Source organism: Somniosus microcephalus, unplaced genomic scaffold (assembly GCF_052327205.1).
Source record: "Somniosus microcephalus isolate GS21.2 unplaced genomic scaffold, FLI_Smic_1.0 unresolved_chr9, whole genome shotgun sequence".
Taxonomy (NCBI): domain Eukaryota; kingdom Metazoa; phylum Chordata; class Chondrichthyes; order Squaliformes; family Somniosidae; genus Somniosus; species Somniosus microcephalus.
The window spans coordinates 27,832,898-27,856,991 of record NW_028225187.1 but is presented as its reverse complement, the minus strand read 5'-3'; the positions used below and the strand labels follow the sequence as shown (position 1 = coordinate 27,856,991).

General features: G+C 44.1%; 1 pseudogene; it reads right to left on the bottom strand.

Moving 5' to 3' along the window:
* LOC147084978 (Fc receptor-like protein 5) lies at window positions 1–22,638 on the bottom strand (annotated as a pseudogene).
* Window positions 22,639–24,094: the final 1,456 nt, after the last annotated feature.

Sequence of the window (24,094 nt, the reverse complement as noted above, 5' to 3'; positions counted from 1 at the left end):
TCACCTCATTTCACTGCTGCTTCTCCACTTCCCTGAGAAGTAAATTTAAGTGTTAGAAATCTGAGCCAAATACTGGATTACAACATAGTAACATGAGCACATTAAAGAGCAGAAATTGTATTTCGGACACAAAAATTTATGCCCCAGCACCATAACTGTCCCGATACAAGCACCAAATGTTTTATGAAGAAATACGAAGGGTGCAATTTTAACTGAACCCGCCGGTGGGAAACGTGCAAATTCAGGCAGGACGTCCATTGTACAGGTTGGAATTCCTCTTGACTGGTAAAGCAAAATGGGTGGTATCGCAGGCTCTGCCTGTTGTACCCCCCACAGGACATTCAGTTCTATACATGGGGAATATCATAGGTGTCCAATGTGATATCATCCATCTTGCACTATCAAGCAAGACACATCTGTACCTCAGTAATGCAGTGGCGCAAAAGTAGCGGTAGGGTTGAGCCGCCCATTCTACGTTAAAATCTATATTCTATTGAAATCAATGGTACTAAATACCGGATGGTGCATGTAACAGGCGGCCGATTAAAGTGTTCCCGTTATGTGCTTCCGCCAAAGACACATTTCTACCCAGATCACTTTCAGTTTCGACCCTCACTATTTCACCTGTCAGTCTACGATTTCCAAATATTTACAGTCTGAGTTTATGGGTGGAGTGGAAGATGTTTGGAGGAGCTTGTCAGCACAGGGTAAGTAGAGCTGCGGCAGTAAGCTTAGTCTGTGTGTCAGTAATGAATGGACAATCCATTTTAATTAACCCACCTTTCTTCCAGAGGAACACGCCCAACAGAGCAAGGATGAGAATCAGACCCACAGCAGAGCGAATACCAGCCTCCATCTCAAAGGATTTATCTAAGTGAGATAAAGGGACACAGCGGAACCAAGATAAACAACAGTTTCTACACAAAACAGATACTCTGCAGCTTAACAGAAGCCAGCAATAGGCAATGGATCTGGAGTGAATTCCAAAACTGAAAAAAGACATAAGAAATTAAACGGTTGATATAAAATCATAGAATTGCACAGAACGGAATGAGGCCATTTGGCCCATCATGCCTGTGGCGGCTCTTTGAAAGAGTTCGACAAATACTATCGCACCTCTGCTGATTCCCCACAGCCCTGTATTTTGTACTAAATTTTCAAGTATGTATCCGATTCCCTTTCGAATGTTACTATTGGATCTGCTGCCACCTCACTTTCAGGCAGTGCATTCCAGACCACACCTACTCGCTTTTTTATTTTAGTATTGTTATCTCACCTCTGTGTTTTCCAGTTATCTTAAATCTGTGCTCTCTGGTTACCGATCCTCCTGCCAATAGAATCAGTTTCTCCTTATCTACTCCAGCGTAAACCCTCATAATTTTGAACCGTTCTATTCAATCTCCCCTTAACATTCTCTGCTCTAAGGAGAACGGCCCCAGATTCCGTTCTCTTCACATATAATGGCATAGCATTTCCAACACTGGCGATACTTAATGTTAGCGGTTCCTTGGATTTGCACTGTTTTGATAACGTGCCTCCGATGTTCAAAGTCTGTCTCTCCTTCTCTCTGTTTTTATAATAAATGACCCGCATTATATCAGTGCTGCACAATCAGCGAATCAGTAATAAAGTCGGTGGGGGGTTGGCATGCAGGTGACGTCACAATACACTGGGTGAACATGATGCAGCACCAAGGTCATTCTCATTGGTCGATTGATTATTTGCCTGATTAATTCTTTGTTTCCTTCATTGGATATTAACCTTGTGTCTGGGACCAAGTCACTGTTTAACTGGCGGCAAAAATATAAAAGACTGTGGAAAAATAGTTAGTTTCATTCTGTACGTTTCATTCTGATCACCGGCTCAAAACTGCGCATGCAAAGAGAACCGGATGAGGTAATGGCCCAGAAACTCGGGTCGAAGGCTTCCCGCGGTCCTAAGCTCCCGAATTGCACTTACATAGCGCGCCTGCCATTGTGCTGTGGGCCTGCGTGAAATTCCGATCCTGGTTAAAATGTACTTTTGTTGAAGTCCATAATATGGATATATTCTGATCTCAGCTTCTCTCGAGGGCAAACGTGGAATATTGGAGAATCGTTGAGGAACTACAAAAGATCACTAGTGAATCAAACTTTTAATCTGAGTTAGTGAAGTAAAACCATTCAATGTTTAGTGCTTTAGTTCTGCCATCAGTCGCGCGGTAAGTAGCGAACACTTAATGGAATTAGCGTCAAAGTTATTTCTAGCATTGGCGCAGAAGCGAGCGTTGTCGCATCGCCCGCCTGTTCAGTTCTATATGACGGGATGTAAACAGGCGGCCTATATGACACCGTCCAAGAAGAATTGTAACCCCTGGATGTCACTTCAACTGTAGTTTTAATCGTTAAAGAGAACAACTGATGCAGACTAACAATGAAGCAAAAACACCTTTTACTGGGGTCGGATGAACACAGTGACTGTATGAATCTCACCCACCTCTTATAGTTATATGTATCGGGTTACTTAGAGCTGATGTTAGCCGCCCTCCCCTCACATCCGCTTCAGACAGACAGGAATAATTTCCTCCTTCGGCGTGATCCATATTCCTGATGGGGAAAGTGACAGGATTACTCCCTGCAGCTGCAGGCTGGACATCTGAGTAATTCACTTCTCCATGTCTGTATAAGTAAAATGCGAGGCCAGGAAGGTACCGGGGGCTTTTACAGTTAAAGGTGACTTCTCCACCCGTCACAGTAACACTGGAATCCACTGATATATTTGGTTTGGGTTGACCTGTAATTCGAAAGGAACAAGTAACGACAATTTATTCAAAATTTAATACAAACTTATTCTTTTGAACCAAAATAAGAATGACCTAGACTTGTGTACACAGGGCGTATTTAAAAAGTTTGTAGATAACACGAAACTCGAAAATATATTGAGCAGTGAGGAGGATATCAACACACATCAGGAGGACATGATTCTGCTATTCGCATTTACACCTCTGCTAGGCCCATCGTTTGTTTCTTTACTTGTCCCATTACCATCTCCTTTTGCCTTGTACAATCAGGCCTTTTGTCATTTAATCTCTCCTGGCTTCCACCCTATCACCTTCCCTTTTGTTCTTTCTCACCTCCCCCTTTCCCTGCCCCTGTTCTGACGAAATGTCATCGACCTGAAATGGTAACGCTGTTTGTCTCTCCACAGATGTTGCCTGATCTGTTGAGTATTTGCAGCATTTTCTGCTTTAATTACAGGAGGACATAGGCAGCCTCACGAAATTGAGAGAAACATGGTAGATGATATTTAACAGAGAAAACAGTGAAGTGAAGCATTTTCGTGAGAAGAATGAGGAGGAACAGTTTAAACAGAAAAGTACAATTTTAAACGAGGTGCTGAAATAGAGGGTCATTGGGGTGCACATGCACAAGTCTTTGAAGATGGCTGAGGAGATTTTTAAAGAAAACATTTATCAAACAGATACTTAGACTACAAAGTCAAAGAAGATATGATAATCCTGTATAAATCACTGGTTAGAACTGATGTTGTAATATTGTGTCCAAATCAGAACATCACACTTTAGGAAGGATAGAGGGTGCAGAAGAGATTTACCCGAGTGGTTCCAGGGATGAGGGATTTCAGTTACATGGAGAGACTGCAGAAGCTGCTAAATTTCTCCTCAGAGTGTAGAAGGTTGAGGAGAGATATAATAGAGGTGATCAAAACCATGAAGACTTTTCACAGATTAAATAAGGAGAAACGTGTTACAGTGTCAGAAATGTAGGTAATAAGGGGACACAGGTCTGATTTGCAAATCAGATCTCTGCATCTTCTCTGCTCTAAGGAGAACAACCCCAGCTTCACCAATCGATCCACGTAACTGAAGACGCTCATCCATGGAATAAATCTCGAAAATCTTTTCTGCACCCTCTCTCGGGCCTTCACATCCTTCCTAAATTGCGGTCCCCAGAATGAGACAGAATACTCCAGTTGAGGCCGAAACAGTATTTTAAAGGTTCATCATAAATTCCCTGCTTTTGTAGTCCTTGCCTCTATTTATGAAGTCCAGGGTCCCGTATGCTTTTATTAACCGGTTTCTCAGCCTGCGCTGACACGTTCATCGATTGGTGCACACATACTCCCAGGTCTCTGTTCATTCATCCGCTTTAGGATTTTACCCTTTAGTTTATCTTACCTCTCCTATTTCTTCCTACCAAAATGCATTACTTCTCACTCCTCTGCGTTAATATATATGGTGTGTTTAGTGCATGTCTGGTAAAATAAATTGAAAGAACAACAGAAATTAATCCCTGCATTTCCTTGTGCCATGAAGTGTTGGTAACTCAATAACATTTGTGACGTGTTAAATTGAATTATTTGCATCGGCGATTAAGAAGCTACAAAAGGGGAATTGATGTTCAAACCGTTGTTGGACATCAAAAAATCCAGCTGGGGATCTAGTTCCAAAAACTCGGCTTTTGGCTGAAATGTCCCACTGTGATACCAGGAGAAGGAGGGTTGGTTTGAAATTCACATTCCTGCTAATTTAGCCATAACGTGATTAAAATAAGAGAACAACTCCCATTAACTCTGGGGATTTGCATTTCATACAAAGGAGTTCAGTGTTGTTGGGCTCTAGGATGTGGGCGTCGCTGGCAAGGCCGGTATTTAATGGCCAACCCCAGTTGCCATTGAGAAGATGGCGGTTGGCATTCATCATGAATCCAATTATGAGCCCACAATGCCGTTTGGTATGGAATTCAAGGACATTGAGCCAGCGACGGTGAAGGAATGTCAGATATATTTCCAAGTCAGGATGGTGTGTGACTTGGAGGTGGAACTGGGAGATGATGCTGTCCCAGTGCAACTACTGCCATAGTCCTTTTTGATGATAGATGGCGCAGGTTTGCGAGGTGCAGTCAAAATGCAATCCATTGAGGGATATGGAAACCTACAATGTACATAAGTTAAAATAACTTTCATATCAGGATGATTTTGAAAATCTCTTTCCACAGTTTCGGTTATCTGACTGAGAGTGAGTAATCTGACAAGACCAGCCAGTCTGGCGGTGCCTCCTGAGGTGAATATACACTCAGTGGAGTTAAGACTCTGTTATGATAAACGTTTCGCTGTGATAGATCCAGACAGTTATGGATTAAAATTGGAAATCAGGGACATAGCTTGTGTGATGATAACAGAGAGCCTGCCATTCCCCTGTCAGAAGCTCTGGTCTTCACATCACAAATTATTGGGTCTCTCGGCTCCATAACACAACATTCCCTCAGTACTGTGTTACAGGGGCAACTGTAATCTAGCACGATATTGCACTCCATTCAGGTCAATGGAGGGTTAATTGGGCGGAGAGTAAAACGGGAGGCCTATCCATATCTGCCTCTTTCCCGCCTGGAGGGTTTGGTTAAAGTTACTCTCCAAGTTTTGCTGTGGGCTGCGAGCTCATGCTTTTTCGGCAGGGTTGAATTCACAAAATTCAGACATAATGGAGTATAAATTCATCTTGTGAATTAGTCTAAAACAAGCGATGGGTCATCGTCAGCCGCTTTTGGACACCGCCGGATTTCCATTCCCAATGCCTACAATGGAATCAGATATTCGGGTGGGTGTGAAATGGGAGCTGATGCACTTTCGCCTGTTTTGCACTACCGCCCGTGATGATTTTCATGTTTGGGAGGTGCTGGTTTTGGAGGGGAATTTTGAGATGATGTGGTGCCCATGCGCCTGCTCCTCTTGTCCTTCAGTGTGTTGGAGGTCGTGTGTTCGTCCATAGCACTATGAGCGGCTCAGCTGCACAGGAGGGGAGGAAAAAGATTGGGAGAGCAATAGTGATAGGGGATTCTATCTTACGGGGAACAGATAGACGTCTCTGTGGCTGCAGATGTGACTCCAGGATGGTATATTGCCTCCCTGATGCTAGAGTCCAGGATGTCACTGAATGGCTGCAGGGCATTCTGAAGGGGGAGGGAGAACAGTCAGAGGCCGTGGTTCACATTGGTACCACCGACATAGATAGAAAGAGGGATGAGGTCCTGCAACAATAATTTAGGGAGCTAGGTAGCTGATTAAGAAGCAAGACCTCAAAGGTTGTAATCTCTGGATTACTCCCGGTGGCACAGGCTAGTGCGTATAGGAATAGCAGCATAGAGTAGATGAATGCGTAGCTAAAGAGTTGTTGTAGGAGGGAGGGCTTTACTTTCCTGGATTACTGGGTCTGCTCTGGGGAAGGTAGGACCTGAACAATTCGGACTGGCTGCACCTGATCTGGAATGGGAGCAACATCCTTGCGGGGAGTTTTGCTAGTACTGTTGGGGGAGGTTTAAACTAACTTTGCAGGGGGATGGGTATGGAGTGGAGCTATAGTAGGGGGTGATGCACGGCCAAATATAGACGAAAAAGCAAGTCAGCATGGAAGGCAGAGCAAATATGTAACGGTACAATTGAGTATGGCAAGGCTGGATGTCATTTATTTTAATGCAAGTAATCTTGTGAGTAAGGCAGATGAATTGAAGTTGCTGATGAACGCATAGGAATATGATATTTTTGCTATCACAGATACATGTTTGAGGGAATTGCAGGACTGGCAGCTCAATATTCCGGGGTATAGAATATTCTGGCCAGACAGAGTGGGGTGTAAAAGAGGAAGGGCTGTCGCAATATTAATCAAGGACTCAGTAACTGCTGCAAGGTGGAAAGATACCTTAGCAGGTTCCTCTAATGAGGCCATATGGGTAGAACTTAAAAACAAAAAGGGGGCAAGCACTTTGATGGGAGTGTACTACAGACCCCCAAACAATAGAGAAAAAGTAATGTATGCAAATCTCAGAGCAGTGCAGAAATAATAGGATAAAATAGTGCGGGATTTCAACTTCACCAATATTAACTGGGATATTCAGAGTGTGAAAGACTTAGATGGTGTGGAACTCTTAATGTGCATCCAGGAGAGTTCTGTGAGCCAGCCAGTAGAAAGTCGTACAAGAGAGGGGGCGGAACTGGACCTAATTCTAGGGAATGTAGCCGGGCAAGTGGTAGAAGTGATGGTAGGACAGCATTTTGGTAACAGTGACCATAATTCGATGAGATTTAATGTAGTCATGGAAAAGTAAAAAAGGACCAGAAATAAAGGTTCTTAATTGGGGAAGGCCGATTTTAATATAATAAGGCAGGATATGGCCAAAGTAGACTGGGATCAGCTACTTGTAGGAAAATCCACATCAGAGCAATGGGAGTCTTTCAGAAAGAGAAAGAGAGTGTACAACAGCAACATGTTCCCGTAAAGGTCAAAGGTGGGACCAACAAGCCCAGGGAACCCTGGATGTCAAGGGATATACAAGCATGGATTAGGAAAAAAAGGCAGTCTTTTGGCAGATAGAAAGGGCTAAAAACAGTTGAAGCCCCAGAGGAGTATAGATAGTGCAGGGGGGAACTTAAAAATGAAATATGGAGAGTGAAGAGGGGGCATAAAAAAACAACAGCGGGCAAAATAAAGGAACATGCCAAGGAGTTTTATAAGTATATTAAGGGCAAGAGGATAACCAGGGAAAGAGAATGCCTCATTAGGGACGAAAGTGGCACCATGTGTGTCGAGCCAGAAGGTGTAGGTGACTTTTTAAATGAATATTTTGCATCTGTGTTCACTGTGGAGAAGGACGATGTAGGCATAGAAATTAGGCAGGGGGATTGTGATATACTTCAACAAATAAGTTTTGAGAGGGAGGAGGTACTAGCGGTTTCAGCGGGCTTAAAGGTGGATAAATCCCCAGGCCCAGAGGAGATGTAACCCAGGCTGATGTGTGAGGCAAGCGAGGAGATTGCAGGGGCTCTGGCACACATTTTCGGTACCTCTCTGGCCACAGGTGAGGTGCCAGCGGACTGGAGAACAGCTATCGTAGTCCATTATTCAAGAAGTGTAGTAGGGATAAGCCGGGGAATTACATGCCAGAGAGCCTAACATTAGTGGTAGGGAAATTATTGGAAAATATACTGAGGGGCAGAATTAGGCTCCACTTTGAGAGGCAAGGATTAATCAAGCGAAGTCAGTATGGCTTTGTCAGGCGGAGATTATGTCTGAACAGTTTGATTGAATATTTCGAGAGGGTTACCAGGTGTGTGGAACAGGGTACTGCAGTTAATGTGGTCTACATGGACTTCAGTAAGGCTTTTGACAAAGTCCCGCTTGGGAGACTGGTCAAGAAGGTAAGAGCCCATGGGATCCAGGGCAACTTGGCACGTTGCATCCAAAATTGGCTAAGTGGCAGGAGGCAGAGTGTGATGGTCGAAGGTTGTTTTTGTGACTCGAAGCCTGTGTCCAGTGGTGTACCACAGGGATCAGTGCTCGGCCCTTTGCTGCTTGAAGTGTGCATTAATGATTTAGATATGAATGTAGGAGGTATGATCAATAAGTTCGCAGATGACACGTAAATTGGTGGGGTGGTAAATAGCGAAGACGGAAGCCTCAGTCTACAGGACAATATAGATGGGTTGGTCAGATAGGCAGAACAGTGACAAATGGAATTTAACCCTGAAAGGTGTGAGGTGATGCATTTTGGGATGAATAACAAGGCAAGTGAATACACAATGAATGGTAGGACACTAGGAAGAACAGAATAGCAGAGGGACTTTGGTGTGCATGTACGTAGATCCGTGCAGGGAGCAAGCCAGGTAGATAAGGTGGGTAAAAAGGCATCCTATATACTTGCCTTCATTAGCCGAGGCATAGAATATAAAGCAGGGAGGTTATGATGGAGCTGTACAAAACGTTAGTTAGGCCACAGCTGGAATATTGTGTGCAGTTCTGCTCGCCACACTATAGGAAGGATGTGATTGCATTGGAGAGGGTGCAGAGGTGACTCACCAGGATGTTACCTGGGCTGCAGCACTTCAGCTAGGAAAATAGACTGTACAGGCTGGGGTTATTTTCATTAGAGCAGAGAAGGCTGAGGTGGGACCTGACTGAGGTGTACAAAATTATGATGGGCATAGATAGGGTAGATAGAAAGGATCATTTCCCCTTAGAAGAGGGGTAAATAACCAAGGGGCATAGGTTCAATTAAGTGCCAGAAGTTTTAGAGGGGATTTGCGGAATAAATTGTTCACACAGAGGGTGGTTGGAATCTGGAATTCACTGACTGAAAGGCTGGTAGAGGCAGGAACCCTGAAAACATTCAAGCAGCATTTAGATGAGTAATTGAATCGCCATGGCATACAATGCTACGAACCAAGTACTGGAAAATGGGATTAGAATAGACAGGGCTTGATGGCTGGCGTGGACACGATGGGCCGAAGGGCCCCTTTCTGTGCTTTATAACTCTATGACTCTATGACTCTATTCAGCCAAAATGCAATGCCGAGAGAGATGCGGAAATCCACAATGTAATTAGATTAAAATATCGTGCATGACAGGATAATTTTCAAACTCTCGGCGCACAGATTCTGTTCTCTGACATAGAAACCTGTAATGTGTCAACGACAGTCAGTTTGGAGAGCTTCTTGAGGTGACGCTACACTCAGTGGAGTTAAAGTCCTGGCACCGTACTATCATTGAGGTACTAAACTTTGGCAGTTCAAACATATAGGGGAGCATTTTTTCTTAGGTGGCACCTTGAAACATGTGGTCACGATTTGATTTTACACGCATAATTACATTTAAAACAAAATCAGGTGGGGCATAAAATGGGCGGCCCAATCACTATCGCCCGTGATGATTTTAATCCGCGTATCTCGAGTAATTCCTTTGCTGGTAATAGGTTTACAGCAGGTGAATGCAGGGGCAAGTGTTACAGGGATCCTGTCTAGAGTTGAGCGATATGATCAGAACCCATTTTCTTAACTTCCTCTATCCTAACATTAAACCATTCATTTTGTTACAGTGATTAAAGCATGATTTTACAAAAACACCAAGAGAGAAGAACAAAACATATAAAAACTCTCTGCTCCCTGTCACTCACCTGCTACACTGACAGTCACAGACTCACTGCGATGGGAGTCTAACGACCTTCCATTGATGGAGGTTCTATATAGGCACTGATACCGCCCTCCTCGGTCTTTACTGTTAACCGGGAATGTTCCAATGTTGCCCATTGATACGATTTGATTGGAGTCGAGCTTTTGATTATCAATGTAAAAGTTGAAGGTTTTATTGTGATAATCCCTGGTCACGGTGCAGGTAATGGTGACTGTCTCTCCTACTACATGCACCCCAATCGGTTGATCAAGCGATATCACTGGTGTTGTTAGCGGATCTGTGGTAACATAAATGGAAAGAATATTTACAAATTGCATCTTCATTTTCATGTACAGAGCAATGTTGGGAACTCAATGATGATTGTGTGGTGTTGAAGGCAGTTTCACATCGGACACAGAGACTCAACAAAAGGGGAGCTCGCGATTCGATTACAAAGAAAGACTAACATTTCTCTGGCGGCTTTTACTACAGAGAACGCGCCAAAGAGCTTTACAGCCAATTTATTAATTTTGAAGTGTAGTTGCTGTAGTAATGTAGGAAATCAGATGGCAGTGTTAAAGATCCCAAATCAGCTCGAGTTGTCTGTCCAAAGTCCGGTTTTAAGCCGGAGATTTTACTCTGGTATACGAGCAGAACAAGGAAATAGTTGCATTGAATAGCCCAATGCAGGTAATTTAGCCCAGGTGAAGTTGCGATCAGAAAGAGGGAAAATCTCCATTATACCCGCAACCTGTCCGGTACCAGTGCAAGTATGAAAACTCCACCAAGAGAAGGCAGTTAGAAGCCAATCTCAGCGAGGCTCTGATGGGCGCACATTTCACATAATCGAGCTGTTTTTTGAGCCACAATAATTGTTATCATTACCGTAGCGGTAACCACTGACATGGCCGGCAACTACTGTCCATCCACAGTTTCCTCCTCAGAAGGTCACGTGTGGCCTTCTCATTGAACCACAGTCAGTTCGGTGCGGTCAAAGTGCAAAACTATGAAATGAGTTCTAAGAATTTGACTCAGTGATGAGGAAGGAACCGCGATATATGTCCAAGTAAGGATGGTGTGTGACGTGGAGGGGAACTTGGAGGAGATGGGGTTCACATGCTCCTGCTGCCCTTCTCCTTCAAGGTGGTAGATGTCACGTGTTTAGGAGGTGCTGCCAATGAAGGCTTGGTGAGTTGCTGCAGTGCATCTTGTAGACAGTACACACTGCAGACATGGTGCACAAGTAGTGGCGGGAATCATTGTTTCATGTGATGCATGAGGTGCCATTCAAGCGGGCTGCTTTGTCCTCGTTGGTGTCAACCTTCCTGAGTTTGAGCTGCACTTACCCAGGCAAGTGGGGAGTATTCCATCACACGCCAGACTTGATGGTGGAAAGGATTTGGGGAGTCAGGAGGTGAGTGGTTAGCTACAGATTTCATTGTCTCTGACTTGTTCTCGTAGCTACAGTGTTTATGTGGAAGGGTATTAGCTTTCATGTTTTTGAAGGCGAACTTGGAGTTGATGGTTTTGGATTTTCCCCATGCCCTGCTGCCCTTGTCCTTCTGGGTGGTGGAGGTTGCGTGTATGTGAAGCGATGCTGAAGTACAATGCAGAGAGAGATATGGAGCCCCACAAACTAATTTGACTAAGATATCACGCATTACTGGATCATATTGAAAGTCTCGGCACGCAGGTTCTGTTCTCTGACAGAAAAATCTGTAATGTTTCAATGCCAGTCAGCCTGGAGAGCTTCTTGAAATGACGCTACATTCAGTGGATTTAAATCCCCTGGCGCTGTGCTGTCATCGTGGCACTAAACTTTGATATTTCAAAGTTGTAGGGAAGCACTATTTCTAAGGTTGCTCCTCGAATATGATTTGATTGGGTTTATTTAAACATGACTCCAGGGGGGCCAAGGCTGGGAACTCAACATCCAGGGGTATTCAATATTCAGGAAAGATGGGCAAAAAGGAAAGGGAGTTGGGGTAGCATTGCTGGTTAAAGAAGGGATTAACACAATTGTAAGGTTGGCTATTAGCTTTGTTGATGTGGAATCTGTATGCGTAGAACTGAGTAATGCCAAGGGGCAGAAAACGTTAGTGGGAGTGGTATATAGACCTCCAAACAGCAATGCGGAGGTTGCGGATGGCATTAAAAGGGAAATTAGAGAAGCGTGCATTAAGGGCACAGCAGTCATCATGGGTGACTTTAATCTACATATAGTTTGGCCTAAACAAATTAGTAATAATACTGTGGTGGAGGAATTCCTGGAGTGTTTATGAGCTGGTTCCCTGGACCAATATATCGACGAACCAACCAGAGATCAGGACTTCGTAGAGTGGGTATAATGTAACGAGAAAGGATTAATTAGCAATCTTGTTGTACGAGGCCCATTAGGTCGGAACGATCATAATATGATGGAATTCTTCATTACGATGGAGACTAAAGTATTTGACACTGAGACTAGGGTCCTCAATTTAAATAAAGGAAACTACGATAGCCTGAGGCACAAGTTGGGTAGGATTGATTGGGAATGTCACTCAAAGGGTTGATGGTGGTTAGGCAATTGCAAACATTCAAAGACCGCATGGATGAACTACAGAATTTGTTCATCCCAGTTTGGCATAAAAATAAAACAAAAAAGGTGACTCAACCGTGGCTAACAAGGGGAATTATGGATAACATAAGTTCCAAGGAGAGGACATATAAATTGGCCAGAAAAAGCAGCAAACCTGAGGATTGGGAGCAGTTTAGGATGCAACAAAGGAGGACAAAGGGAGTAATTAAGATGGGGAAATTAGAATATGAGAGTAAGTTTTCAGGGGACATAAAAACTGACTGTAAAAGCTATCATAGATATGTGAAAAGAAAAAGATTGGTGAAATCAAGCGTTGGTCTCTTGCAGTCAGAATCAGGGGAATTTATAATGGGGAACAAAGAAATGGCTGACCAATTTTGGTCTGCCTTCACAAAGGAGGACACAAATAACCTCCCAGAGATGTCGGAAAACATAGGGTCTGATGAAAGGGAGGAACTGAAAGAAATCAGTATTTGTAGGGAAATGGTGTTAGGGAAATTGATTGAATTGAAGGCCGATCAATCCCCAGGGCCTGATAATCTACATCCTAGTGTACTTCAGGAAGTGGCCACAGAAATAGTAGATGCATTGCTGATCATCGTCCAACATTCGGTGGAATCTCGAACATTACCCATGGATTGGAGGGTAGCTAACTATTCAAAAAAGGTGGCAGAGAGAAAACGGCGAATTGCAGATTGGTAAGCCTGACATCGGTAATGGGGAAAATGCTAGAGTCCATTATAAAAGATGTAATAGCAGAGCACTTGGAAAACAGTGATAGGATCGGACAAAGTCAACATGGACTTCCAAAAGGTAAATCGTGCTTGACTAATCGACTGGAATTTATTCAGGATGTATCTGGTAAAATAGATAAGGGAGAAACAGTGGATGTGGTGTATTTGGACTTTCAGAAGGCTGCCGATAAGGTCCCGCTTAAGAGATTAGCGTGTAAAGTTAAGGCACATGGGATTGGGGGCAAGGTATTGACTTGGATAGCGAACTGGTTGGCAGACAGAAAGCAAAGGGTTGGAATCAACGGGTCTTTTGCCGAGTGGCCGGCAGTGACTAGTGGTTTACCGCAGGGATCGGTCCTTGGACCCCAGCTATTCACAATAAATATATAAATTATCTAGGCAAGGGAACTAGATGTAATGTCTCTAAATTTGCAGATGGCACATAGCTGGGTGGGCGTGTGTGCTGTGAGGAGAAAGCCGAGAAACTCCAGGATGATTTGGACAGGTTGGGTGATTGGGCAGAAGCATGGCAGATGCAATATAGTGTGGATAAATGTGAGGTTATCCACTTTGGTGGCAAAAACAGGAAAACAGTTTATTACCTGAATGGCAATTGATTGGAAGAAGGGGAAGTGCAACGAGACCTGGGTGCTCTTGTGCACCAGTCCCTGAAGGTGTGCATGCAGTTGCAGCAGGCGGATAAGAAGGCTAATGGTATGTTGGCCTTCGTAGTGAGAGGGTTTGAGCACCGGAACAAGGATGTTTTGCTGCAGTTGTACAGGGCCTTGGTGAGCCACATCTTGAGTATTATGTGCAATTTTGGTTGCCTTATCTGAGCACGGATGTTCTTGTCATGGAAGGAGTTCAGCGAAGATTCGCCAGGCTGATACCTGGGATGGCATGAATGACGTATGAGTAGAGGTTGGGCCGATTGGCCTTGCACTCGCTGGAGTTTAGAAGAATGAGCAGGGATCTTATTGAAACTTATAAAATTCTGACAGGACTGGACAGACTAGATGCAGGAAACATGCTCCTGATGGTCGGGGAGTTCAGAACCAGGGTTCATAGTCTAAGGATAAGGGGTAGGTCGTTTAGTACAGAAATGAGGAGGAATTTCTTCACCCAGAGAGTGGTGAACCTGTGTAATTCTCTACCACAGAAGGCAGTAGAGGCCAATTCATTAAATATATTCAAGAAGGAGTTGGATATATTTCTTAAGGCTAAAGGGATCAAGGGGTCTGGGGAGAAAGCAGGGACCGGGAGCTGAGTTGGGTGATCAGACATGATCACATTGAATGGCGGAGCTTGCTCGATGGGCCGAATGTCCTACTCCTGCTCGTATCTTTTATATTTCTATGTCTCTATGATACACATGATCCTGATTCGCTTTTACAAACATAATTACATTGAAAACAAAATCTGGCGGGGCGTAAAATGGGTGGCCGAATCCCGATCACCCTTGACGACTTAACTCCCCTCATCTCCAGTAACGATCTTTGCTGGTTAGAGATTCACAGCGGGTGAATGCAGGGTCCAGTGTTACAGGGATCCTGTGCGGAGTTGAGCAATAACATCAAAACCCATTCGGCTACCTTCCTCTCTCCTAATATTAAACCATTCATTTTGTTACAGTGATTAAAGCATGATTTTATAAAAATACCAAGAGCGAAGGAAAATCTTTATAAAATCTCTCTGCTTCCTGTCACTGACCTGCTATATCGACAGTGACAGACGCGCTGCGATGGGAATCTAAAGACCTTCCATTGATTGAGGTTCTATATCAGCACTTGTACCGCCCTCTTTGGTCTTTACTGGTAACCGGGAATGTCCCAATGTTGTTCTTTGTTCTTATTTGATCAGAGTCGAGCCTTTGATTATCAATGTAAAAGTAGAATGTTGTATCACGATAATCCCTGGTCATGGTGCAGTTAATGCTGACCGTCTCTCCTACTACGTACACCCCAATTGGTTGATCCAGCGATATCACTGGCGTTGTAAGCAGATCTGAGGTAACATAAATTGAAAGAATATTTACAAAATATATCTTCATTTTCATGTGCAGAGCAAGATTGGGAACTCAATGATGATTGTGTGGTGTTGAAGGCAGTTTCACATCAGATACAGAGATTCCACAAAATGGGAGATCGCGATTAGATTACAAAGAAAGACTAACATTTCTCTGGTGGCTTCCCCCGCCATAGAATGTGCCAAAGCGCTTTCCAGCCAATTTATTACTTATGAAGTGTAGTCGCTGTTGTAATGTAGGAAATCAGATGGCGGTGTAAATGTACCTAAATCAGCTCGGGTTCTGTTTCCAAAGTCTGGTTGTAAGCCGGAGACTTTACTCTGGGATACGAGCAGAACAAGGAAATAACTGCTTTGAAAAGCCCAGGGCTGCTAATTTAGCCCAGTGAAGATGTGATCAGAAAGAGTGAAAGTCACCATTTTACCCACACTGTGACCAGTACCAGTGTAAGTATGAAACCTGCACCAAGAGAAGGCAGTTATGAACCAATCTCAGCAGGGCTCTGAAGTGCGTACATTTTACATAATTGAGCTGTTTTGTGAGCCACAATTATTGTTATCATTACCGTTGTGGTAGTCACTGACATGACCCGCAACTAATGCCCATCCCCAGTTTACTCCTCAGAAGGTCATGTGTGGCCTTCTAATTGAACCACAGTCAGTCCGGTGGGGTCAAAGTGCAAAACTACGTAATGAGTTCTAAGAATTTGACCCAGCGAGGAGAAAGGCACAGCAATATATGTCCAAGTCAGGATGGTGTGTGATGTGGAGGGGAACTTGGGGGAGATGGGGTTCACATGCTCCTGCTGCCTTTTGTCCTTCAAGGTGGTAGCTGGCACGTATTTAGGAGCTGCTGCCAAAGAAGCCTTGGTGAGTTGCTGCAGTGCATCTTATAGACAGTACACACTGCAGCCTCGGTGCGCCGGTTGAGGAAGGGGTGAATATTTATTGTGGTACATAAGGTGCCATTCAAAGGGCTGCTGTGTCCTGGATGGTGTCAAAATTCCTGAATTGGAGCTGCACTCAGACAGGCAAGTGGGGAATATTCCATCACACGCCAGACTTGAGTCAAAGAGATGGTGGAAAGGATTTGGGGAGTCAGGAGGTGAGTCGTTCACTACAGTATTCATTGTCTCTGACTTGTTCTCGAACCTACCAGATTTAAAGTGGATTAATCCCCAGGCCCGGATGAGATTTATCTCAGGCTACTATGTGAGGCAAAAGAGGAGATTGCAGGGGCTCTGACACAAATATTCAGAACCTCTCTGGACACAGGGGATGTGCCAGATGACTGGGAAACAGCTAACGCAGTACCATTATTCAAGAAGGTTAGTAGGGATAAACCAGGGAATTACAGGCCAGTGAGCCTAACATCAGTGATAGGGAAATTATTGGAAAAAATTCTGAGGGACAGAATTAGTCTCCACTTGGAGAGGTAAGGATTATTTAGGGATAACCAGCGTGGCTTTCTAAAGGGAAGATCATGTCTGACCAATTTGATTGAATTTTTCGAGGTGGTGACTAGGTGCGTGCATGAGGGTAGTGCAGTGGATTTGGTTTACATGGATTTCAGTATGGCTTTTGATAAAGTCCCACACAGGAGGCTTGTCAGGAAGGTAAGAGCCCATGGGATCCAGGGTGGCTTGGCACATTGGATCCAAAACTGGCTTAGTGGCAGAAGGCAGAGTGTGATGGTGGAAGTTTGTTTTTGTGACTGGAAGCCTTTGTCCAGTGGGGTACCGCAGGGATCGGTGCTGGGTCCCTTGCTGTTTGTGGTCTACATTAATGATTTGGATGTGAATGTAAATGGTATGATCAGTAAGTTCGCAGATGACACGAAAATTTGTGGGGTGGTAAATAGCGAGGAGGGAAGCCTCAGGTTACAGGACAATATAGATGGTTTGGTCAGATGGGCGGAACTGTGGCAAATGCAATTAAACCCTGAAAAGTGTGAGGTGATGCATTTTGGACAGACTAACAAGGCAAGGGAATACGCAATAAATGGTAAGACCCTAGGAAAGAGAGAGAATCAGAGGGACGTTGGTGTGCATGTACATAGATCCCTGAAGGCAGCAGGACAGGTGGATAAGGTGGTTAAAAAGGCATATGGGATACTTGCCTTCATTAGCCAAGGCATACAATATAAGAGCAGGGAGGTTATGATGGAGCTGTACAAAACGCTGGTGAGGACACAGCTGGAGTACTATGTGCAGTTCTGGTCGCCACACTATAGGAAGGATGTGATTGCTTTGGAGAGGGTGCAGAGGAGATTTACCAGGATGTTACCTGGGCTGGAGCGCTTCAGCTATGAAGAAAGACTGGACAGGCTGGGGTTGCTTTCCTTGGAGCAGAGAAGCCTGAGGTGTCCTGATTGAGGTGTACAAAATTATGAAGGGCATAGATCGGGTAGATAGAAAGGAACATTTCCCCTTAGTAGAGGGTTCAATAACAAGGGGGCATAGCTTCAAGGTAAGGGGCAGAAGCTTTAGTGGGGATTTGAGGAAAATCTTTTTGACCCAGTGGGTGATTGGAATCTGGAACTCACTGCCTGAAAGGGTGGTAGAGGCAGGAACCCTCACAACATTCAAGAAGCATTTGGATGAGCACTTGAAGTGCCATAGCATACAAGGCTACGGACCAAATGCTGGAAAATGGGATTAGATTAGACATGGCTTGATGGCCGGCACGGTTGCGATGGGCTGAAGGGCCTCCTTCTTTGCTGTTTAACTCTATGACTCTATGAATCTACAGTGTTTATGTGGAAGGGAATTGAATTTCATGTTTTTAGAGGCGGACTTGAGTTGATGTTTCTGGATTTGAATTTGGAATTAATTGTTTTCGAGGGGAATTTGACGGTGTTGCTTTTTCCCATGCCCTGCTGCCCTTGTCTACCTTGGTGGTGGAGGTTGTGTGTTGGTGAACTGATGCTGAAATACAATGCAGAGAGAGGTATGGAGCCCCACAATATAATTTGATTAAGATATCACGCATAACTGGATCATATTGAAAGTCTCGGCATGCAGATTCTGTTCTCTCACAGAGAAGGATGTCTCGGAGTGGGTGCAGAGCATTCTGAAGGGGGAGGGGGATCAGCCAGTTGTCGTGGTACATGTAGGTACCAACGATGTAGGTAAAAAGAGGGAGGAGGTCCTACAAGCTGAATTTAGGGAGTTAGGAGCTAAATTGAAAAGTAGGACCTCAAAGGTAGTAATCTCTGGATTGCTACCAGTGCCACGAGCTAATAAGTTTAGAGAGAGTAAGATAGATAAGCTAAATACGTGGCTTGAGCAGTGGTGCAAGGGAGAGGGATTTAAATTCTTGAGGCATTGGAACCAGTTCTTGGGGAGGAGTGACCTGTACCAAGGGGACGGTCTACACCTGAACTGTGAGGGAGCCGATGTCCTCGGGGTAATATTTTCTAGGGCGGTTCGGGAGGATTTAAACTAATTTGGCAGGGGGATGGGAACCTAGGTAGTGGAAAAGAGGGAAGTCATATGAAGTCAGAAATAGATGGTAGAAAGGTGAGAAGCAATAAGCAAAGGAGAGAAACACAAAGGGCCAAACTAATTCATAATGAGAGTGTGAAAAAAGCAAGCCTGAAGGCTTTGTATCTTAATGCTAGAAGCATTAGGAACAAGGTGGATGAATTAGTTGTGGAAATAGAGGTAAACAAGTATGATTTGATTGGGATTACAGAAACGTGGCTGCAGGGTGGGCAAGGCTGGGAACTTAACATCCAGGGATATACAATATTTAGGAAGGATCGGCAAAAAGGTAGGGGAGGTGGGGTAGCATTGCTGGTAAAGGAGGGGATTAATGCAATGGAAAGGAAGGATATTAACTCGGATGAAACAGAATCTGTATGGGTAGAAATGAGAAATAGCAAGGGGAGGAAAACGTTAGTGGGTGTGATATATAGGCCTCCAAATAGTAATATGGAGGTGAGGGAAGGCATAAAAAGGGAAATTAGAGAAGCGTGCGATAAGAGCACAGCTGTCATCATGGGTGACTTTAATTTACATTTTGATTGGACTACCCAAATTAGTAAAAATTCTGAGGAGGAGGAATTCCTGGAATGTTTTCGGGACGGTTATCTGGACCAATATGTCGAGGAGCCGACTCGAGATCAGGCCATTTTAGACTGGGTATTGTGCAATGAGAAGGGACTTATCAGCAATCTTCTTGTACGAGGACCCTTGGGTCAGAGCGATCATAATATGATCGAGCTCTCAGTCGAGATGGAGAGTGAGGAAATTGAATCAGAGACTAAGGTCCAGAACTTAAATAAAGGGAATTACGAGGGTATGAGACGTGAATTGGGTAAGATTGATTGGGTGGTGTTTCTGGGGGGATTGACAGTGGATAGACAATGGCAAGCATTCAAAGATAGAATGGAAGAATTCCAGAACATGTTTATACCGGTTTGGCATAAAAATAAACCTAAAAAGGTGACTCAACCGTGGATAACGAGGGAAATTAGGGACAGCATAATATCAAAAAAAAGGGCATATCAACTGGCAAAAAAAAGCACCAGACCGGAAGATTGGGGGCAGTACAGGATACAGCAAAAGAGGACAAAGGGATTAATCAGGAAGGGGAAAATAGAATACGAAAGGAAACTTGCAGCAAACATAAAGAAAGACTGCAAAAGCTTTTATCGGTATATCAGGAGGAAAAGACTGGTAAAATCCCAAGTCGGTCCCTTGCAGTCCGATTTGGGAGAATATATAATGGAGAATAAGGAAATGGCAGACCAATTAAACTCATACTTTGGTTCTGTATTCACAAAGGAGGACACAAATAACCTCCCAGGAATATCGGCAAACATAGGGACTAATGAGAGGGAGGAGCTGACAGAAATTAGTATCTCTAGGGATATGGTGTTGGGTAAGTTGAGGGGACTGAAGGCCGACAAATCCCCGGGGCCTGATAAACTACATCCTAGGGTACTTAAGGAGGTGGCCCTGGAGATAGCAGATGCTCTAAGGATCATCTTCCGGAACTCCATTGACTCGGGAACAGTACCCGTGGATTGGAGGGTAGCTAATGTTACCCCAATATTTAAAAGGGGGGTAGAGAGAAAGCAGGGAATTATAGACCAGTAAGCCTTACATCGGTTGTGGGCAAAATGCTAGAGTCCATTATTAAGGATAAAATAGCGGAGCACTTGACAAATGGGGAAAGGATCGGACAGAGTCAACATGGATTTACAAAGGGTAAATCGTGTTTGACTAATCTGCTGGAATTTTTTGAGGAAGTAACTGGTAAAATAGATGGGGGAGAGCCAGTGGATGTGGTGTACCTTGACTTCCAGAAAGCCTTCGATAAGGTTCCACACAAAAGATTATCATGCAAAATTAAGGCTCATGGGATTGGGGGCAAAGTATTAACGTGGATAGAGAACTGGCTGGCGGATAGAAAACAGAGAGTTGGAATAAACGGCTCGTTTTCGGAGTGGCAGGCAGTGACCAGCGGGGTGCCGCAAGGATCTGTCCTGGGACCCCAGCTGTTCACAATATATATAAATGATCTGGATCAGGGAATTGGATGCAATATTTCCAAATTCGCTGACGACACTAAACTAGGAGGAGGGGTGGGCTCTGATGAGGATGTCAGGAGGCTACAGTGTGATTTGGACAGGTTGGGGGAATGGGCGGATACGTGGCAGATGCACTACAATGTGGATAAATGCGAGGTTATCCACTTTGGGGGTAAAAACAGGAGGGTAGATTATTATCTAAATGGCAATAGATTGGGAGATGGGGAAGTGCAGAGGGACCTGGGTGTTCTTGTGCACCAGTCACTGAAGGAGAGCATGCAGGTGCAACAGGCGATTAAGAAGGCAAATGGTATGTTGGCCTTCATATCAAGGGGGTTCGAGTATAGGAATAGGGATACCTTACTACAGCTGTACAAGGTGCTGGTGAGACCGCATCTGGAGTATTGTGTACAGTTTTGGTCGCCCCATCTGCGGAAGGATGTTCTTGCCATGGAAAGAGTGCAACGGCGATTCACCAGGCTGATACCTGGAATGGCGGGAATGACCTACGAAGAGAGATTAAATAGTTTGGGCTTGTACTCACTGGAGTTTAGAAGATTGAGAGGGGATCTCATCGAAACATATAAAATTATGGCAGGCCTGGACAGGCTGAATTCAGAGAGAATGTTTCCAATGGCCGGGGAGCACAGAACCAGGGGCCACAGTCTAAAAATAGCGGGCAAATCATTTAAAACAGAGATGAGGAAGAATTTCTTCACTCAAAGAGTGGTGAGCCTGTGGAATTCCCTGCCACAGAGGGCTGTGAAGGCTAATTCAATAATATTTTCAAGAGAGAATTGGATATATTTCTGAAGGCTAAGGGGATTAAGGGTTACGGAGAAAAGGCGGGGACGGGGTACTGAACTGGTAAGATCAGCTATGATCTCAGACGAAGATCAGCCATGATCTCATTGAATGGCGGAGCAGGCTCGAAGGGCCGAATGGCCTACTCCTGTTCCTATCTCTATGTTTCTATGTTTCTAAAACGTGTAATGCTTCGAGGCCAATCAGTATGGAGAGCTTCTTGAGATGGCGCTGCACTCAGTGCAGTTAAATCCCTGGCACCATGCTATCATTGTGGCACTCAACATTGATAGTTCGAACATGTAGGGGAGCGTTATTTCTAAGGTTCTCCTTGCAACACGTGATCACGATTCAATTTTACAAACATAATTACATTGAAAACAAAATCTGGCGTGGCATAAAACGGGTGGCCGAATCAGTATCGCCCGTGATGATTTAACTCCGCTATTCTCCAGTAACGAACTTTGCCGATAATAGATTCACAGCGGGTGAATGCAGGGCCCAGTGTTACAGGGATCCTTTCTAATGTTGAGCAATAACATCAAAACCCATTCGGCTACCTTCCTCTCTCCTAATATTAAACCATTCATTTTGTTACAGTGATTAAAGAATGATTTTTTTTAAATACCAAGAGCGAAGAAAAAAAATTATAAAAGCTCTCTGCTTCCTGTCACTTACCTGCGATATTGACAGTGACAGGCTCGCTACGATGGGAGTCTAATGACCTTCCATTGATGGAGGTTCTATATAGGCACTGATACCGCCCTCTTTGGTCTTTACTGGTAACCGGGAATGTTAAAATGTTGTCATTTGTTACGATTGGATCGGAGTCAGACCTTTGATTATCAATGAAAAAGTAAACTGTTTTATCATTATAATCTCTGGTCACAGTGCAGGTAATGGCAACCGTCTCTCCTACTACGTACACCCCACTCAGTTGATCAAGCAATAACACTGGCGTTGTTAGCGGATCTGTGGTAACATGAATGGAAAGAATGTTTACAAATTGTATCGCGATTTTCATGTGCAGTGCAAAGTTGGGAACTCAATGATGATTGTGCGGTGTTGAAGCGCAGTTTCACATCAGATACAGAGGTTCTACAAAAGGGGAGATCGTGATTCCATTACAAATAAAGACTAACATTTCTCTGGCGGCTCTCACCGCCATAGAATGTGCCAAAGTGCTTTACAGCCAATTTATTACTTTTGAAGTGTAGTCGCTGTTGCAATGTAGGTAACCAGATGGCGGTGTAAAGCAACCTAAATCAGCTCGAGTTCTCTGTCCAAAGTCCCGTTTTAAGCCGGAGATTTTACTCTGGGATACGAGCGGAACAAGGGAATATTTGCTTTGAAAAGCCCAGTGCTGCTAATTTAGCCCAGGTGAAGATGCGATCCGAATGAGTGTAAGTGACCTGTACTGGCCACGCTAGACGTGCTCCTATCTAGCTATCCAGCAAGTTAAACACTCATTCAAAATAATTTTTCTGAAGCAGTTGCTGTTTTGAAGCTTTAATTGAACGAATTTGTGAAACTGTAAACAAAGACAAAGTATATTTTGTACATAAACTGAATACTACACATTCGATATTACACAAGATATAAACATATTTACAACAGTAGAATAGACTAATTGTATAACTAACTATCATTAGAACTAACTTCTGTAACTATTAAATATCAACCTTTTATAAACATAGTATTATCAAAATACTACTCTGACAACATTGCTATTATGCTAACAAATAAAGATACTCACAGATATTGCGCTTGGCCTAACATATGAAATCAGATTACACTGGATTGTAATGGAACCTCTCATAGCAAATTCTCCATTATTCAAGTCAGGTTCTTCCTGGCAAAACTGCTTCCTGGGGTCAACAGGAAGAAAGGTAAGAAGGTCAAATGACCCCTCACAGGAAGAAAGGAATAAATGTCAAATTACCTCACACAGGAAGAAAGGAACAAAGGTCAAATGACCTCACACAGGAAGAAAGATCAGATGACCTTTCCAGCATACAAACTGTTAACACAATAACCGCCACCAGAGGGTGCTATTGCATGTAAAAATGTTCAGAATGTCACATAATGTCCATCGGTCCAGAACACTCCCCGTCTGGGGTCATTAACGACTCCACATAGTCCGAACACTACTTGTCACTGGAGTCCTCTGGCGACAAAAGAAGAACCACCTCGGAGACGGTCCGTTGTTGTCGATGATAGGATGCAGCTTCCGTAGACTGCTGTGAGGGGGTAGGTTGCGTTCTGCTACGCACAGTTCCAACCTGGGTATGGTGAGTTCTGGCTGGGGCGCCAACTTGCCTCTATCAAAGACGAAGCCAATTTTGCTTTGTCCTTCTTGATTGGTGACCTTCAGATAAGCCACACTTGCAATGGCCTTGGCGGATTCATCTCCAAAGACACAAAGCTCTTTGAATTGGGCATTTACGGGAGAGAAAGACGAATAGCAGCGAGGTATTCGG